A 12,890-nucleotide genomic window follows, 5' to 3' on the forward strand; every position below is an offset into this window, starting at 1 on the left:
CTTATAAAATGTATTTGCAATGAATAAGTCATTGATTTTACAAAATTCAATCATTCTATCTCCAGCCTCATTCCTGTCACCAAGCCCATGCCTTCCGACAACCGATTCTTCTTCACTATTCCCAACTTTTGCATTCCAGTCACCCATTATTATCAATGCATCTTGATTGCATGCATGCATTGACAACATGAAAACCCTATGTTGTCAAAGAGAAAGTTAATTATCGTGAGCTTGAGTAATTTGTTCTTTAGCAATGTGGATGGAGAATGTAGAAGTTAAATTCAAAAGTTAGACAAAATAGTACACAGCAGAAGGTTAAAATCTTCCTTTTGGAACATAAAGATATAATGTCCTTCCAAATGTATCTAGGGAGCTCTTATGGCATTTGTAGAGAGCTGTACTGCTAACCCAGAGAAGGCACTTCTCTGGCAACTAATTGGTCATCCACTTATGCTCCAAGGGAGAAAAAATGCTCCCTGTTTGCTCTTTATAGCCTTGGAAAGTGCTGGAGGGTCAGCTACAAGTCAGAACTGACATGGTGGCAATGAGAAAGCCATTCAGTATAATATTTTATGAAAATATCTAACTTTTTCTGAAAAATAACTAATTTTTTCTGCTTCGGCCCCAGCATTTGGTAGAGAACAATAGCACAGGAAAGAGAGTTAGGTATATTCAGCAGAAGGAACTGACGTGGTGATGTAGCAGGTGATGGTAAGTAGATTTGTGACTCCACTTGGAGACTCCAGTGTTAGAAAGTAATTTTCTCCATATTTTCATCAAGGGTGATAGGAATATCATTTGCACAGCAATTTATAATGTTGATTTTAAATGAGGAGACTGAAGATGAAAAATTTGACAGATTGTATAATGATTAAGTACTAATGATTGAGGATTTGTTGTTGTGAGGGATTAAAAACTGTGTTGCAGAAACATGTGATGGCTTGTCCAGGCTTCCCATTATTCTTTAGTTGTCTTCCATTCTATGATCTGAAAGTAATTATATGAGTTCTAAATCTGATCTCTTTGATGTTAAATGAGGCAGAATTATTGCTAGTTATGTAAACATAGCAAGATGATGTCTACAGAATTATTTTGAGTCAATCTTTTTTGAAGTCTAAAAATGGAACAATTGCTGAGAGATTGGTAGGACCTCAATAAAACCTGAAAAGAAGAACTAGGAGCGCAGCACATCTTTTGAACATAGGTCCTTTATTGGGAACCTTCTTAACACACGGGGATCTAAGGCACATGAACATCTCTGTGAAAGCTGATCCACTTGTATTGAAAGGAGACAAAGACCTTCCTCCAGAACTGACTTAAAGCCTTTTCTTAGAGCTGACATCCAAGATTTGGGCTTCTGGCCTTGTAAATTACGATGGAGTAGGCACTCTTTTGTGGTATTTCTGCAGCACTAGATAACTAAGGCACTAATGTAACCATACACGTGCTGAAGCAATAAAGTAAAACCAGGACAGGGTCATCCTAAAGAGTATAGGATTATAGAGGAGGCCCTAGGATTTAGTTCTTGTAAGAATTCCTCCATTAACTTGCTATAAAACCTTGGTCAAATCACTTAATCTAGTAGAGCTTTTGGTTTCTTCTCTATAAGATTATGAGTTTAGATTAAATCTCTAAAGATTGTTTAAAGACTAAGGTACACTCAGATACATAAAATGCTTAGGCAGATTATCTAGAGGAATGTTTTGAACTCCTACTTTTACTCTGTTGTTTTTATGTGCCGTCAAGTTGCTTGCGACTCATAGCAACCCTATAAACTCTGCTCTGTCCTGTGCCAATCTCATTGTTTCCAACACACTCATCCCAACTGGCCCAGTTACCAAATCAATCCATCTCCCAGAGAGCCTTCCCCTCCTGCGCCTGCCCTCCACCCTCCCAAGCATGATGTTCCTTTCCAAGGACCAGTCTCTCCTTACAACGTGACCAAAGTATGTCAGATGAAGCCCCAGAATACTTGACTCCAAAAAAAAAACTGAAGTTCAAGACTTTTATTCTGTTTAAGGTTATTTTTTATTCTTTCTCCTGTGATTTGCTCCCTCCCCACATTCAGCTTATGCTCCCTCCCCTTCCCTCTTTGAACTTTTATGCTCATCTTACTAGGATAATATCTATATTTACAATATATCTCTATCTCTATCTCTTTCTCTATCAACTTATAGATATAAACTTTTATATATATACCTTTATATATTTAGAACAATAACTTCTATATTTATGATAGTGATCTTTGGCAGTATTTGTCTTTATGAGACTGAGTTCACTCAGCATAATGCTGTTTCCCATGTTAGTTTTGTTGTTGTGTGCCACTGAATTGCCTGTGATTCATAGCAACTTTATGTACATTTCTAAACCATGCCCTGTCCTAAGCCAGTCTTTCTAACTTTGACATACCTAGTTCCTTTGCCCTAGTTATCATGTAAATCCAATCTCATTCTTGCTCTTCCTCTCCAATGCTGTCCCCTCCACCCTTCCAAATATGATGTCTTTCTCCAGGGAGTAATCCTTCCTGGCCACTTGCCCAAAATTTGTGAGATGGAGCTTCAAAATTCTTGCCTCCAAGGAAAAACTTGGTTTCATCTTTTCCAAGATAGACCAGTTTGTTCTCCTGGTTGTCTGTGGTATGTTTAGTACTATCCTCCAGCACCACAGCTTAAAGGCATCAATTCTTCTTCTGTCATCCTTAGTCATTGTCCAGCTTTATGATGCATAGCATGTAATTACAAAGACCATGGTCTGGATCAGGTACACCTTAGTCTCTAGACTATCATTGTTCCTCAGCACTCTGCAAAGGTCCCTGACAGTAGACTTCCCCAATGCAATTAATCTTTTGATTTCCTGATTGCTGGTGCCAAGACTGTTAACTGTGGAGCCAAACAAGCTGAAATTATTTATAACCTCAATCTCCTCTCCATCTGTCATGGTATGCAGGTGGCCCAGGGGTAAGAATCTTTGTCTTCTTGATATTGAGCTTCAATCCATACTGAAGACTACAGTCCTTGACCTTCTGCAGCAAATGTTTCAGGGCCTCCTCAGTTTCAACAAGCAAGGTTGTATCATCTGCATAATGTATGTTGTAGATGAGTCTTCCTCCAATCCTGATGCCACATTTCTCCTCAAAGTCCAGCCTCTCGAATGATCTGTTCTACATATAGATTGAAAAGGTATGGTGACAGGATGCGTTCCTGATGTACTTCTTTCCTAATTTTGACCCATGTAGTGTTTCCTTGCTGAGCACAGTCAAGTGTTCTGGGATTCCCATTCTTCTCAAGGTTAGCCACAATTTGTCATCTACACAGTCAAATGCCTTTGCATAGTCAATGAAGCACAGATAGACATTCCTCTGGTACTCTTTGCTTTCAGCCAAGATCCATCTGACATAGGTGACAATTTCTCTAGTGACATGACATCTTCTAAATCCAACTTGTATTTCTGATAGTTCTCTGTTAATGTACTGTTCAAGTCATTTTTGGATAATCTCCAGCAGGATTCTGCTTTTATTTGTTGCTAGTAATTGTGCTGTTGTTGTTGATTGCCATTGAGTCAAGCATGACTCATAGTGACCCTATGAACACAAGGCTTGAAGTCTTTCTATAACTATCATAGTTTTTCCTAGTTCATAGAGTTTCCAGAGGCATGCATGTGGTTTAGGAAGCGGGTGCCACTCCTGCTTCCAAACCTGTCTTAAACTGGGAGCTCCACAAAACACTGTCCACCATGGGCAGCCATTATGGCATTTGACCACCCAATGGCACAAAGTTCAGCATCACAGCAAACTCAGATTACCTCAGTGCAGTAAATTGACAGAGGAGTGCTGTACAACTTAGAAGAATGTTCCTCTAAAATAAAATAACACTAGACCCTCGTGCCCAACTGACTTTTAAATACAAAGGCGCACTCGCTCTCACGCTGTCTCTCTCTCTCTCTCTTTTTCTATCTCTATAACATCTGTATCTATATCGTGCTATATGTTGTGGTTGTTGTTAAATGTTGTCAAGTAGCAACCCGATATAAAAAAGACCTTAACCTTTTTCTATAACTATTGTGCTTTCTCAAAGTTCATAGAGTTTCCACAGGCATGCTTAAGAAGTGGATATTACTCCTGCTTCCATGCCTGTCTTAATCTGTGAGCTCTACCAAACATTGTCAACCATTTATAACCATTATGACATTTTAAGCACCACTGGAAAGCCATTCAGTATTACAGCAATCCCAACTTTATACAGTGACATGACAGAACAGAGCAGAACAGAACAGCCATACCACATAGGAAAATATTCATTTCAAACACACTGTTTGATAATTTCCACACTCTACAAGATCATCTTTTTTGGAATGGGAATAAACATGGATCTCTTCCAGTCTGTTGACCAGGTAGTTGTCCCCCAGATTTCTTGGCATAACCTGTGACAAGTCTTTCCATGTCTTTTGCCCATTTTGTAATTATATTATCTTCTGAATGCCCTTTAGAATTCTGTAAACTTTTGTTATAAGATCTTTGTTTGAGATGGCATTGCTAAGTATTTTTTCCAAGTCAGTAGGTTTTCTTTTCACCCTATTGGAAACTTTTTGATGCACACAGGGACTTAATCTTTAGAAGATTCCATTCATCAATGTTATCCTTTCCTAGTTGTGCATTAAGGACTCTCAAAATAGAACACAGGTTTGACCATGATCACAGAACAATTTATATAAAAATTGTTACATAAGAACCTAATTTGCTGTGTAAATTTTCACCTAAAGCACAATTTTGAAAAAAGGAAAGTGAACACATACATACTAATTAGAAATAATTAAGTGCTTATCTCATTGATCCTAGCTTGCTTTCATGATCTTAACCTTTTCTGATCCAAAAGAAATATGTAATAGTATTTTATATCCTCCTTTAAATGAGATTTTGATTGTGGTAATAGAAAATGCAGAGTGTCTATCTGTGTTTCATCGACTATGCAAAGGCTGTGTGGATCACAAAAAATTGTGGCTAACTTTGAGAATAATGAGGATCACAAAACACTTAGTGTTCATGTGAAACCTCTACTTGGACCAGGAAGCAATAATCAGAACAGATCAGGGAAACACTGCATGGTTCAGGACCAGGAAATGTATATGCCAGGGAAGCATCCTATCGCAGTACCTTTTCAATCTTTATGTGGAACAGATCATTTGGGAACTGGACTTTATGAGGAGGGATATGGCATCAGGATAGGAGAAAGACTCAGAAACAACATGTACTATGCAGATGACACAACCTTGCTTTCTGAAACTGAGGAGGACAAGAGGCATCAACAACTGTAGTCTTCAATATGGATTGAAGCTCAACATCAAGAAGATAAAGATTCTTACTACTGGGCTAATTGGCAGCTTCATGATAGACAGGGAAGAGATTAAGACTGTTAACAACTTTAGCTTGTTGTTCCACAGTCAACACCACTATTGGCATCACCAGTCAGGAAATCAAAGGATGAATTGCACTGGGAAAATCTGCTGTCAGGGATCAGAGCACTGAAGAACAACGATGTCATTCTGGAGACTAAGATGCACCTGATAGAGGCTGTGGTCTTTGAATTACTTGCTTTGCATCAGAGAGCTGGACCATAACCGAGGATGAAAGAAGAATCATCAATGCCTTTGAACGGTGGTGCTGGACATAGTGTGGACTGCCCAAAGAACAGATCTGACCTGGAGAGGATGAAAACAAGCTGCTTCCTGGAGGCAAAGATTTTGAAGCTCTGTCTCACTTACTTAGGGCATGTGGTCAGGAGGGACCAGTTCTTGGAGAAGGGATATCATTCTTGGAAGGGTAGAGGGACAATGTTGAAGAGGAAGTCCCAGGATGATATGGTTTGACTCAGTGACTGGAGAAATGGGATTAGGTCTGTGGGAGATGATAAGATTGGCTCAGGATAGGGTTCAGAGCTAATGTACATAGGGTCACTCTGAGTTGTGGACTACTAAATGGCATATAACAACAGCAGTAGAAAATGAGTTTCTACAGGATAAGGAACATTGCAAAGCAGTGTTTCCTATTCTGTATTGTATGCTGTTGGAAGAATAGTTATGCCTTAGGATACAGGTAGGAAGTGACCCTCTTTTCTGCTGACTGGAGTGTTTGCAGATGTCTTCAGAAGAAAGAACATTACTATTAAGTCAAGCGCTCTCTCTCTCTCTCTCTCTCTCTCTCTCTCTCTCTCTCTCTCTGTGTGTGTGTGTGTGTGTGTGTGAGAGAGAGAGATAGAGAGAGAGAGAGAGAGATACACTAAATAAGGAACGTAAAGCTCACTCTGCTAGCTTTAACAGATGTGGCCTAGGTTCTAAGGCTGGCAGTTTTAGCAGTTAATAATAGCTAAGAAATGTCTATTTTATTTTCAGAATAACCACCTGACGTGAAATCTGGTTTGCTTTCCTCTGGTAGTTTATATGCAGATTCACCTTTGAGAAATCACTAAGGAGTGATTTCAGTACCTCATTGATGATTTTAAACTTCATACTTTGCCATGAGTTGGAACTGGCTCACAACTCACCTTTCTATTGGGTTTTCCAAACCTGTAAATCAGAAGAGAGGAGGTTGCCTATCTTTCTCCCTTGGTGCTGCTGGTGGTTTGAATTAGTTGTGCAACTCCATCAGGCTTCATCGCCAGAGCGCTTTTGTGCACTTGTGCTGCTTACTGTAAGGTTGGTTGTTCTTACCCATTGACTACTCTGAGGAAAGACAGTCTGTTTCCCTATAGACTTAAATCTTGGAACCCCTATGGAGCAGGCTGTTCTCATGTGGTCATTGTGAACAGACTTGTGGGGTGTGGTTGGGGGCTTCTCGATGGCATTTAGATTTTGCTTTACCAAATATATAAGTAGTTCTTCATATCCACAACCACTTCTTTGCCTTTTAATTTTTACATAGAATTTGTAATATAAATTTAAATATTTAATTAGAGATGCTATTTTAATTTTATGTTGAAATACAGAGATAGCCTCTATCATTTAAAAGGAACAGATAACACTGCATCTGTAGTTAGAATTTGAGGTTTTGTTTTATTTTAAGCCTATTTCTCTCCAAGGGCAGTTGCCTTTCTGTTTCAGACAGGTGCAGAAATAGCCAACCAAAATGGTGGTACTCTCCAGCCTTCCCCGTGTCCTGTCAGACTGTGTTCATCCAGACTGCTACCAGAAATCCAAATTCATTGCATTGAGCTAGTTCCGTATCATTGCACCCTAACTTGTGACAGATCTAAACCCACTGCTGTCGAGGCCAGTCTGTATCAAACCACCCTCACCTGCGACAGATCCAAACCCACTGCTGTTGAGTCCAGTCTGCATCATTCCACCCTCACCTGTGACAGATCCAGACCCACTGCCATCGGCGAGTTCCACATCATAGCACCCTCAATTGTAACAGATCCAAACTCATTGCCATCGAGCCCTATTGGTCTCATACCACCCTCACCTGTGACAGATCCAAGCCCCTTGCTGTTGAGTCCATTCTGTATCATAGCACCCTCACCTGTGACAGAGCAGGACTGCTCAGAAGGTTCTCGAGGCTGTGATCTTAACAGAAGCAGTATTATTGGGTGTGTTTGAACTGTCAACATTTTGGTTAGTCATCTGTACCACTTAGGGAATCCAGACTCATACAAACCATATCATTTGCTGTCAATTCAGTGCAGACCTATGGAGAGAATGTACACCTTCAGTGGTTGTTTTTCTTGTTAGCAGCTCTTACACTGAGTACAAACCATAGCCACTCTGTAAACAACAGATCTGAAGCCTGTTTCCCCTGTAATTTTCATTTCCATTAATTTTTCTATCCTACTCCTTCCTCCTGGAGGACAGCTACCTGGCCAGCTGACTGGAAGAAATCCATATTTATTCCCATTCCAAAAAGGGTGATCGAATAGAGTGTGGAAGTAATTGAACGGTATCACTAATATCATACTCAAGCCAAATCTTGCTGAAGATTATCCAAAAACTCCTGGAACAGTATATTAAGAGAGAACTAACAGAGGCACTGGTTGGGTTTCAAATTGGCTGAGACACTAGGAATATCATTGCCAATGTCAGAAGGAGAACTACCAGAAGTAGAGGCTAGGTTTAGAAGAGGCCAACACTAGGGACATTATTGCCAACATCACATGGATATTGGATGAAAGTAGAAAGTACTAGAAGAATATGTGTATTTCATTGACTATGCAAAGGTATTTGTGTTAATCATAACAAATTGTAGCTAACCTTGAGAAGAATGCTAATCTCAGAACACCTGATTATGCTCAAGTGAAATGTATGCTTGGACCAGGAGGTAGTCCTCAGAACAGAGCAAGGAGACCTTGCATGGTTCAAAACTAGGAAAAAAGTGCATAGGGATGCATCCTATCTCTATACCTTTTCAGTCTATATGTGAAACAGATCATTCTGGAGAATGTGGCATCAGAATTGGAGGACGATTAATCAACAACTTGTGTTATGCAGATGACATAACCTTGCTCACTGAAACTCAGGAGGACCTGAAGCATCTGTTGCAAAAAGTCAAGGACTGCAGTCTTCAATATAAATTGAAGCTCAACGTCAAGAAGACAAAGATTCTTACCACTGGGCCCATTGACAGCACCATGATGGATGGAGAAGAGATTGAGGTTGTTAATAATTATAGCTTGCTTGTGTCCACAATCAACACTCTTGGTACCAGCACTCAGGATATTAAAGACAAATCGGATTAGGAAAGCCTGCTGTCAGAGATATCTCTAGAGTGCTGAAGTACAAAGATGTCACTCTAGAGACTGAAGTGCACCTGATCCAAGCCATAATCTTCACAATTACTTGCTATGCATCAGATAGCTGCACAAGGATAAATAAGGATGATAGAAGAATTAATGCCTTTGAGTTGTGCTGGAGAAGAGCATTGAACATACCATGGACTGCAAGAGAACAAACAAATTTGTCCTAGAGAGAATGAAACCAAGTTGCTTTCTAGAGGCAAGTATTTTGAAGCTCTGTCTCACATACTTTGGGCATGTTGCCAGGAAGAACCAGTTGGAGAAGGACATCATGCTTGGAAGAATGGAGGGAGAATGTAGGAGAGGAAAACCCTAGATGAGATGGGTGAAACAGTGATTGGAGTAATAGAGGCAGATGTGTCAGAGACTGATTGGCTCTGGGTAGGACAGATTTCAGAGTTTTTGTGCACAGGGCTGCTCAGAGTCACAGGTGACTCAGTGGCACATAAAACAACACAACAACCCCTTCCAGACTTTAAGACTTTATCCTTGAGTGGATGCTGCTCTTTTGACTTTATATGGTTTGTTACTCTAAGGAGTTACTCTCTGGTGTTATTGGGACACAGTAGGCCTGCCTCTTGCTTCACAGGAACTTTAAGCAATGAGGAATGGGGAAATGAGTATGGTTCTGGACCCAAACAGTATAAGGACCCTAGTCTTGGAGGTTCTCTTTTCTTTCATTGCTACTCACCAAAGCAGGATGTAGAACACTATCTTTGTGGGCTGTGTGTACCAATTGACTTTGAAGTCCCCAGAGATTGTGATCTTTGGCTCCCAGGCTCAACCACTCATTCCCTCAAGGTGTTTTGTTACAGCTAAAAGTTTTCTATTTCCTTTACCCCCTGTGGATTACAATGGTCTGGTCCCAGCTCAGTACAGGATTGTGCAGAGTTTCTTCTGTTGTTCAAGAGGTGCCCAAGATTCAGAACCAGCTTGATGGCAGTAATGATGACTATGGGATCAGGCAATGCAGATTTAGGAAGCCATGCTTTTTGTTGTGCCGCATTGGGTTGGAATCAACCCATAACTGATCTTCTGGCAAGTTTTAAAGGGAGTTAATCACATCAGAAGAGTTGCCCATCTTTCTCCTACAGAGCAACTAATGGGTTTATACTGTGTATCAGTGGGTTGATGGTGCAGTTCTTACCACAAAGCCACCAGAGCTCTGAAGCATCACTGATTTGCATATCATTCTTGTGTAGGGCCATGCTTAGCCTTTTACATTTCATTAAGTGATGGGAACATATAAAAGGAGTATAAGTGGAGGAGATCACACTAATCTGAGAGAATAAACAGGAAGAAGAACCAGAGCAGAAGTGGGGAGACAAGTCACCAACCTATGTAACAGTAGCCATGGGATTCTTTCTGTAGTCAATTGCAAATAAGACAAACAGATTGCAATATCCATACACACTTTATTAGAACAGATCTGGGAGGTCAGTGAGTTGGCCTCAAAGACTGCATCCTCTCTGGGAGTGGTCATTAGGCTTTTATACCAGGTGAGACAGCAACTCAATGCACTTTGGTTAGTAAAATCAAAGAATTTCTACATTTGAAAAAACAAAAACCAACCATTCACACACAGTTACTAGTAAACAGGCAACCTATAAACTAGTTAACATATGTTGTTGTTGTTCTGTTCCATCGAGTCGCTTGCGACTCATAGCACCCTATGTACAACAGACCTAAAGTCAGCTCTGTCCTGTGCCAGTCGCACTGTCTCTGATACACCCATCCCGATCACCCCAGTCACTGAATAAATCCACCTCATAGAGGGCCTTTCTCTCCTGCGCTGTCCCTCCACTCTCCCAAGCATGATGTCCCTCTCCAAGGACCGGTCCCTCCTTACAACATGTCCAAAGTATGTTAGATGGAGCCTCAGAATCCTTGCCTCCAAGGAGCCATCTGGTTTAACCCTTTCCAGAAGGAATGTTTGTTTTCTTAGCAGTCCATGGTACACTCACTACTCTTCTCCAGCACCATAGCTCAAAGGCATCAATTTTCTTTCTATCCTCCCTAGTCATTGTCCAACTCTCTGATGCATAGCAAGTGATTGCAAAAACCATGGCTTGTTTCAGACGCACCTTAGTTTCCAGAGACACCATTGCTCTTCAGTACTTTAGAGAGGTCCCTAACAGCAGACTTTTCCATCGCAATACATCTTTTAATTTCCTGGCTACTGGTGCCAAGAGTGTTGACTGTGGAGCCAAGCAAACTAAAGCTGTGAACAATCTCAATCTCTTCACCATCCATCCTGATGCTGCCAGTTGGTCCAGTGGTGAGAATCTTTGTCTTCTTGACATTGAGCCTCAATCCATATTGAAGGCTTCAGTCCATTGATTACATCTGCAGAAAGAACTGCTGGAGAAGCTCAATATCAGCTGTGAAAACTAGGATAGGAGCTGATTGTGGAACAGACCACCAACTACTCATATGCAAGTTCAAGGTGAAGCTAAGGAAAATTAAACCGAATCCACGGGAACCAAAATATGACTTTGAGTCTATCCCACCAGAATTTCAGAACCATCTCAGGAACAGGTTTGAGGCCTTGAACACTAATGAATGAAGACCAAATGAGATGTGGGAGTTAACGTATAGCTGAGAAAAACAGGTTTTGGAAAGATAGGAGTTAATTTAGTACTTCCTTTCCTGGTAAACAGGCAAGATTAAGTTACACTTTACATATGTCTGGGAAAAGCAGCTTCAGAAAGGTAACCACTGATCTAGGAGATGTTTCTCATTTCCTGGTAAACCTATTTACATGACTAAAGGAAGGAAACTAAGAATTCTAAGGCCAAGTAACTAGTTTTGCAGGCAGGAGAAAACGGATGTCAGTTTTATAGCTATATAACTATAGTTTTATAACTGATACATATATAGAGAATTCTGAATTTATTAATACCACCCAATCAGCCAGACAAGAATGACATGGCTATTTGAATTTTAATAGCTTGGACTAAGGTGGTGACAGAAATGGAGTGAAGTAATAGAAACAAGAGAAGTTAAGGAAGAAAGTCTTTATGAAATTAAAGCTATCAAAGGAGGATTTAGTAATAAGTAAAGAAGACACCCAGAGAGGAAGAGCATGAGTTTCTTGAGATGTTTTGTATAACTTTGATGTTAATTTAACATGGGTCACATCCCCAGAGACTGTGGTCTTTGGCCCCCAGGCCCAGCCACTCATTCCTCTATTACAACTAAAAGTTTTTCATTTCTTTGCCCTCTGTGGATTACCATGGTTTGGTCCAGGCTTAGTACAGGATTCCAGAGGAAGCAGAAGAAAGACTGTTGTTGTGGGGCTGGGGAGATAATCACTTGAAAGAGAGTAGGATGAGAAGACCCTCTGTGGCCAAACTTTATGAACTGCTGGCCAGTTCATTTGAAGGTTCAGCTGGTATAGCATGAGCCAACCTAAGTAATTGAATATCCAGGGGGCAAATGAATATTTATAATATTAATATAAACACTTCAACAATGAGCAGTCACTAGCTTATACAGACCTGACTGAGACAACCCTTTGATTCATGAGAGCCTCACTAAAAAATATTGTTGTGTACTGTCTAGTTGGAACTGACTCAGTGCTGACTCTGCAGCAGGTTTTCAAACACACCAAGTAATTTGCACAGGAGGAGTTTGCCCATCTTTCTCCCATGTAGTGGCGACTGGTGGTTTCGAACCACATACCTTTACATTGGCAGCACAATTCCTTATCACCAGCTTATCAGAGCTCCCATCACTAGAAAGAGTTCTCTGATAGAAAACATGTCAAAAACCAGCTTTTGATTTTGATAGAAAAGAAGAGGTGCTGATACCCAGAGTGGTAGAAACAGTAATAGTTTGGAACAATAATAAACCTTTCAAAATAGTTCTAGAGAGTGATTATAAGAATCAAGTTATGTGACAAACTCTGTTAAAGGGTGAATGAAGCATTTTTTTTTGGTCTAGCTCACATAATGCCTAGCTGTTGGGAACCCTTGGATGAGTACTAGAGGGAGTACAGTCTGCTCTGGTTTATAGAACAGCCATATGCCAATGAAAATGACTGCTCTGGACAAAGGGCATTTCCAGAGGACAAAAAAGCCAAGTCTGCTACTTTAAAAAAAAAAAAAA

At 40.4% G+C, this 12,890-nt stretch overlaps 1 protein-coding gene across 1 annotated transcript in view; it reads left to right on the top strand.

Annotated features, from left to right (window-relative positions):
• EIF2AK3 (eukaryotic translation initiation factor 2-alpha kinase 3) overlaps positions 1 to 12,890 on the top strand; it is a 200,157-nt gene that overhangs the window by 51,614 nt on the left and 135,653 nt on the right. The gene's annotated exons all lie outside the window — the stretch shown is intronic.

Source organism: Elephantulus edwardii, unplaced genomic scaffold, assembly GCF_000299155.1.
Source record: "Elephantulus edwardii isolate Elephantulus edwardi_28Jun2011 unplaced genomic scaffold, EleEdw1.0 scaffold00241, whole genome shotgun sequence".
NCBI lineage: Eukaryota > Metazoa > Chordata > Mammalia > Macroscelidea > Macroscelididae > Elephantulus > Elephantulus edwardii.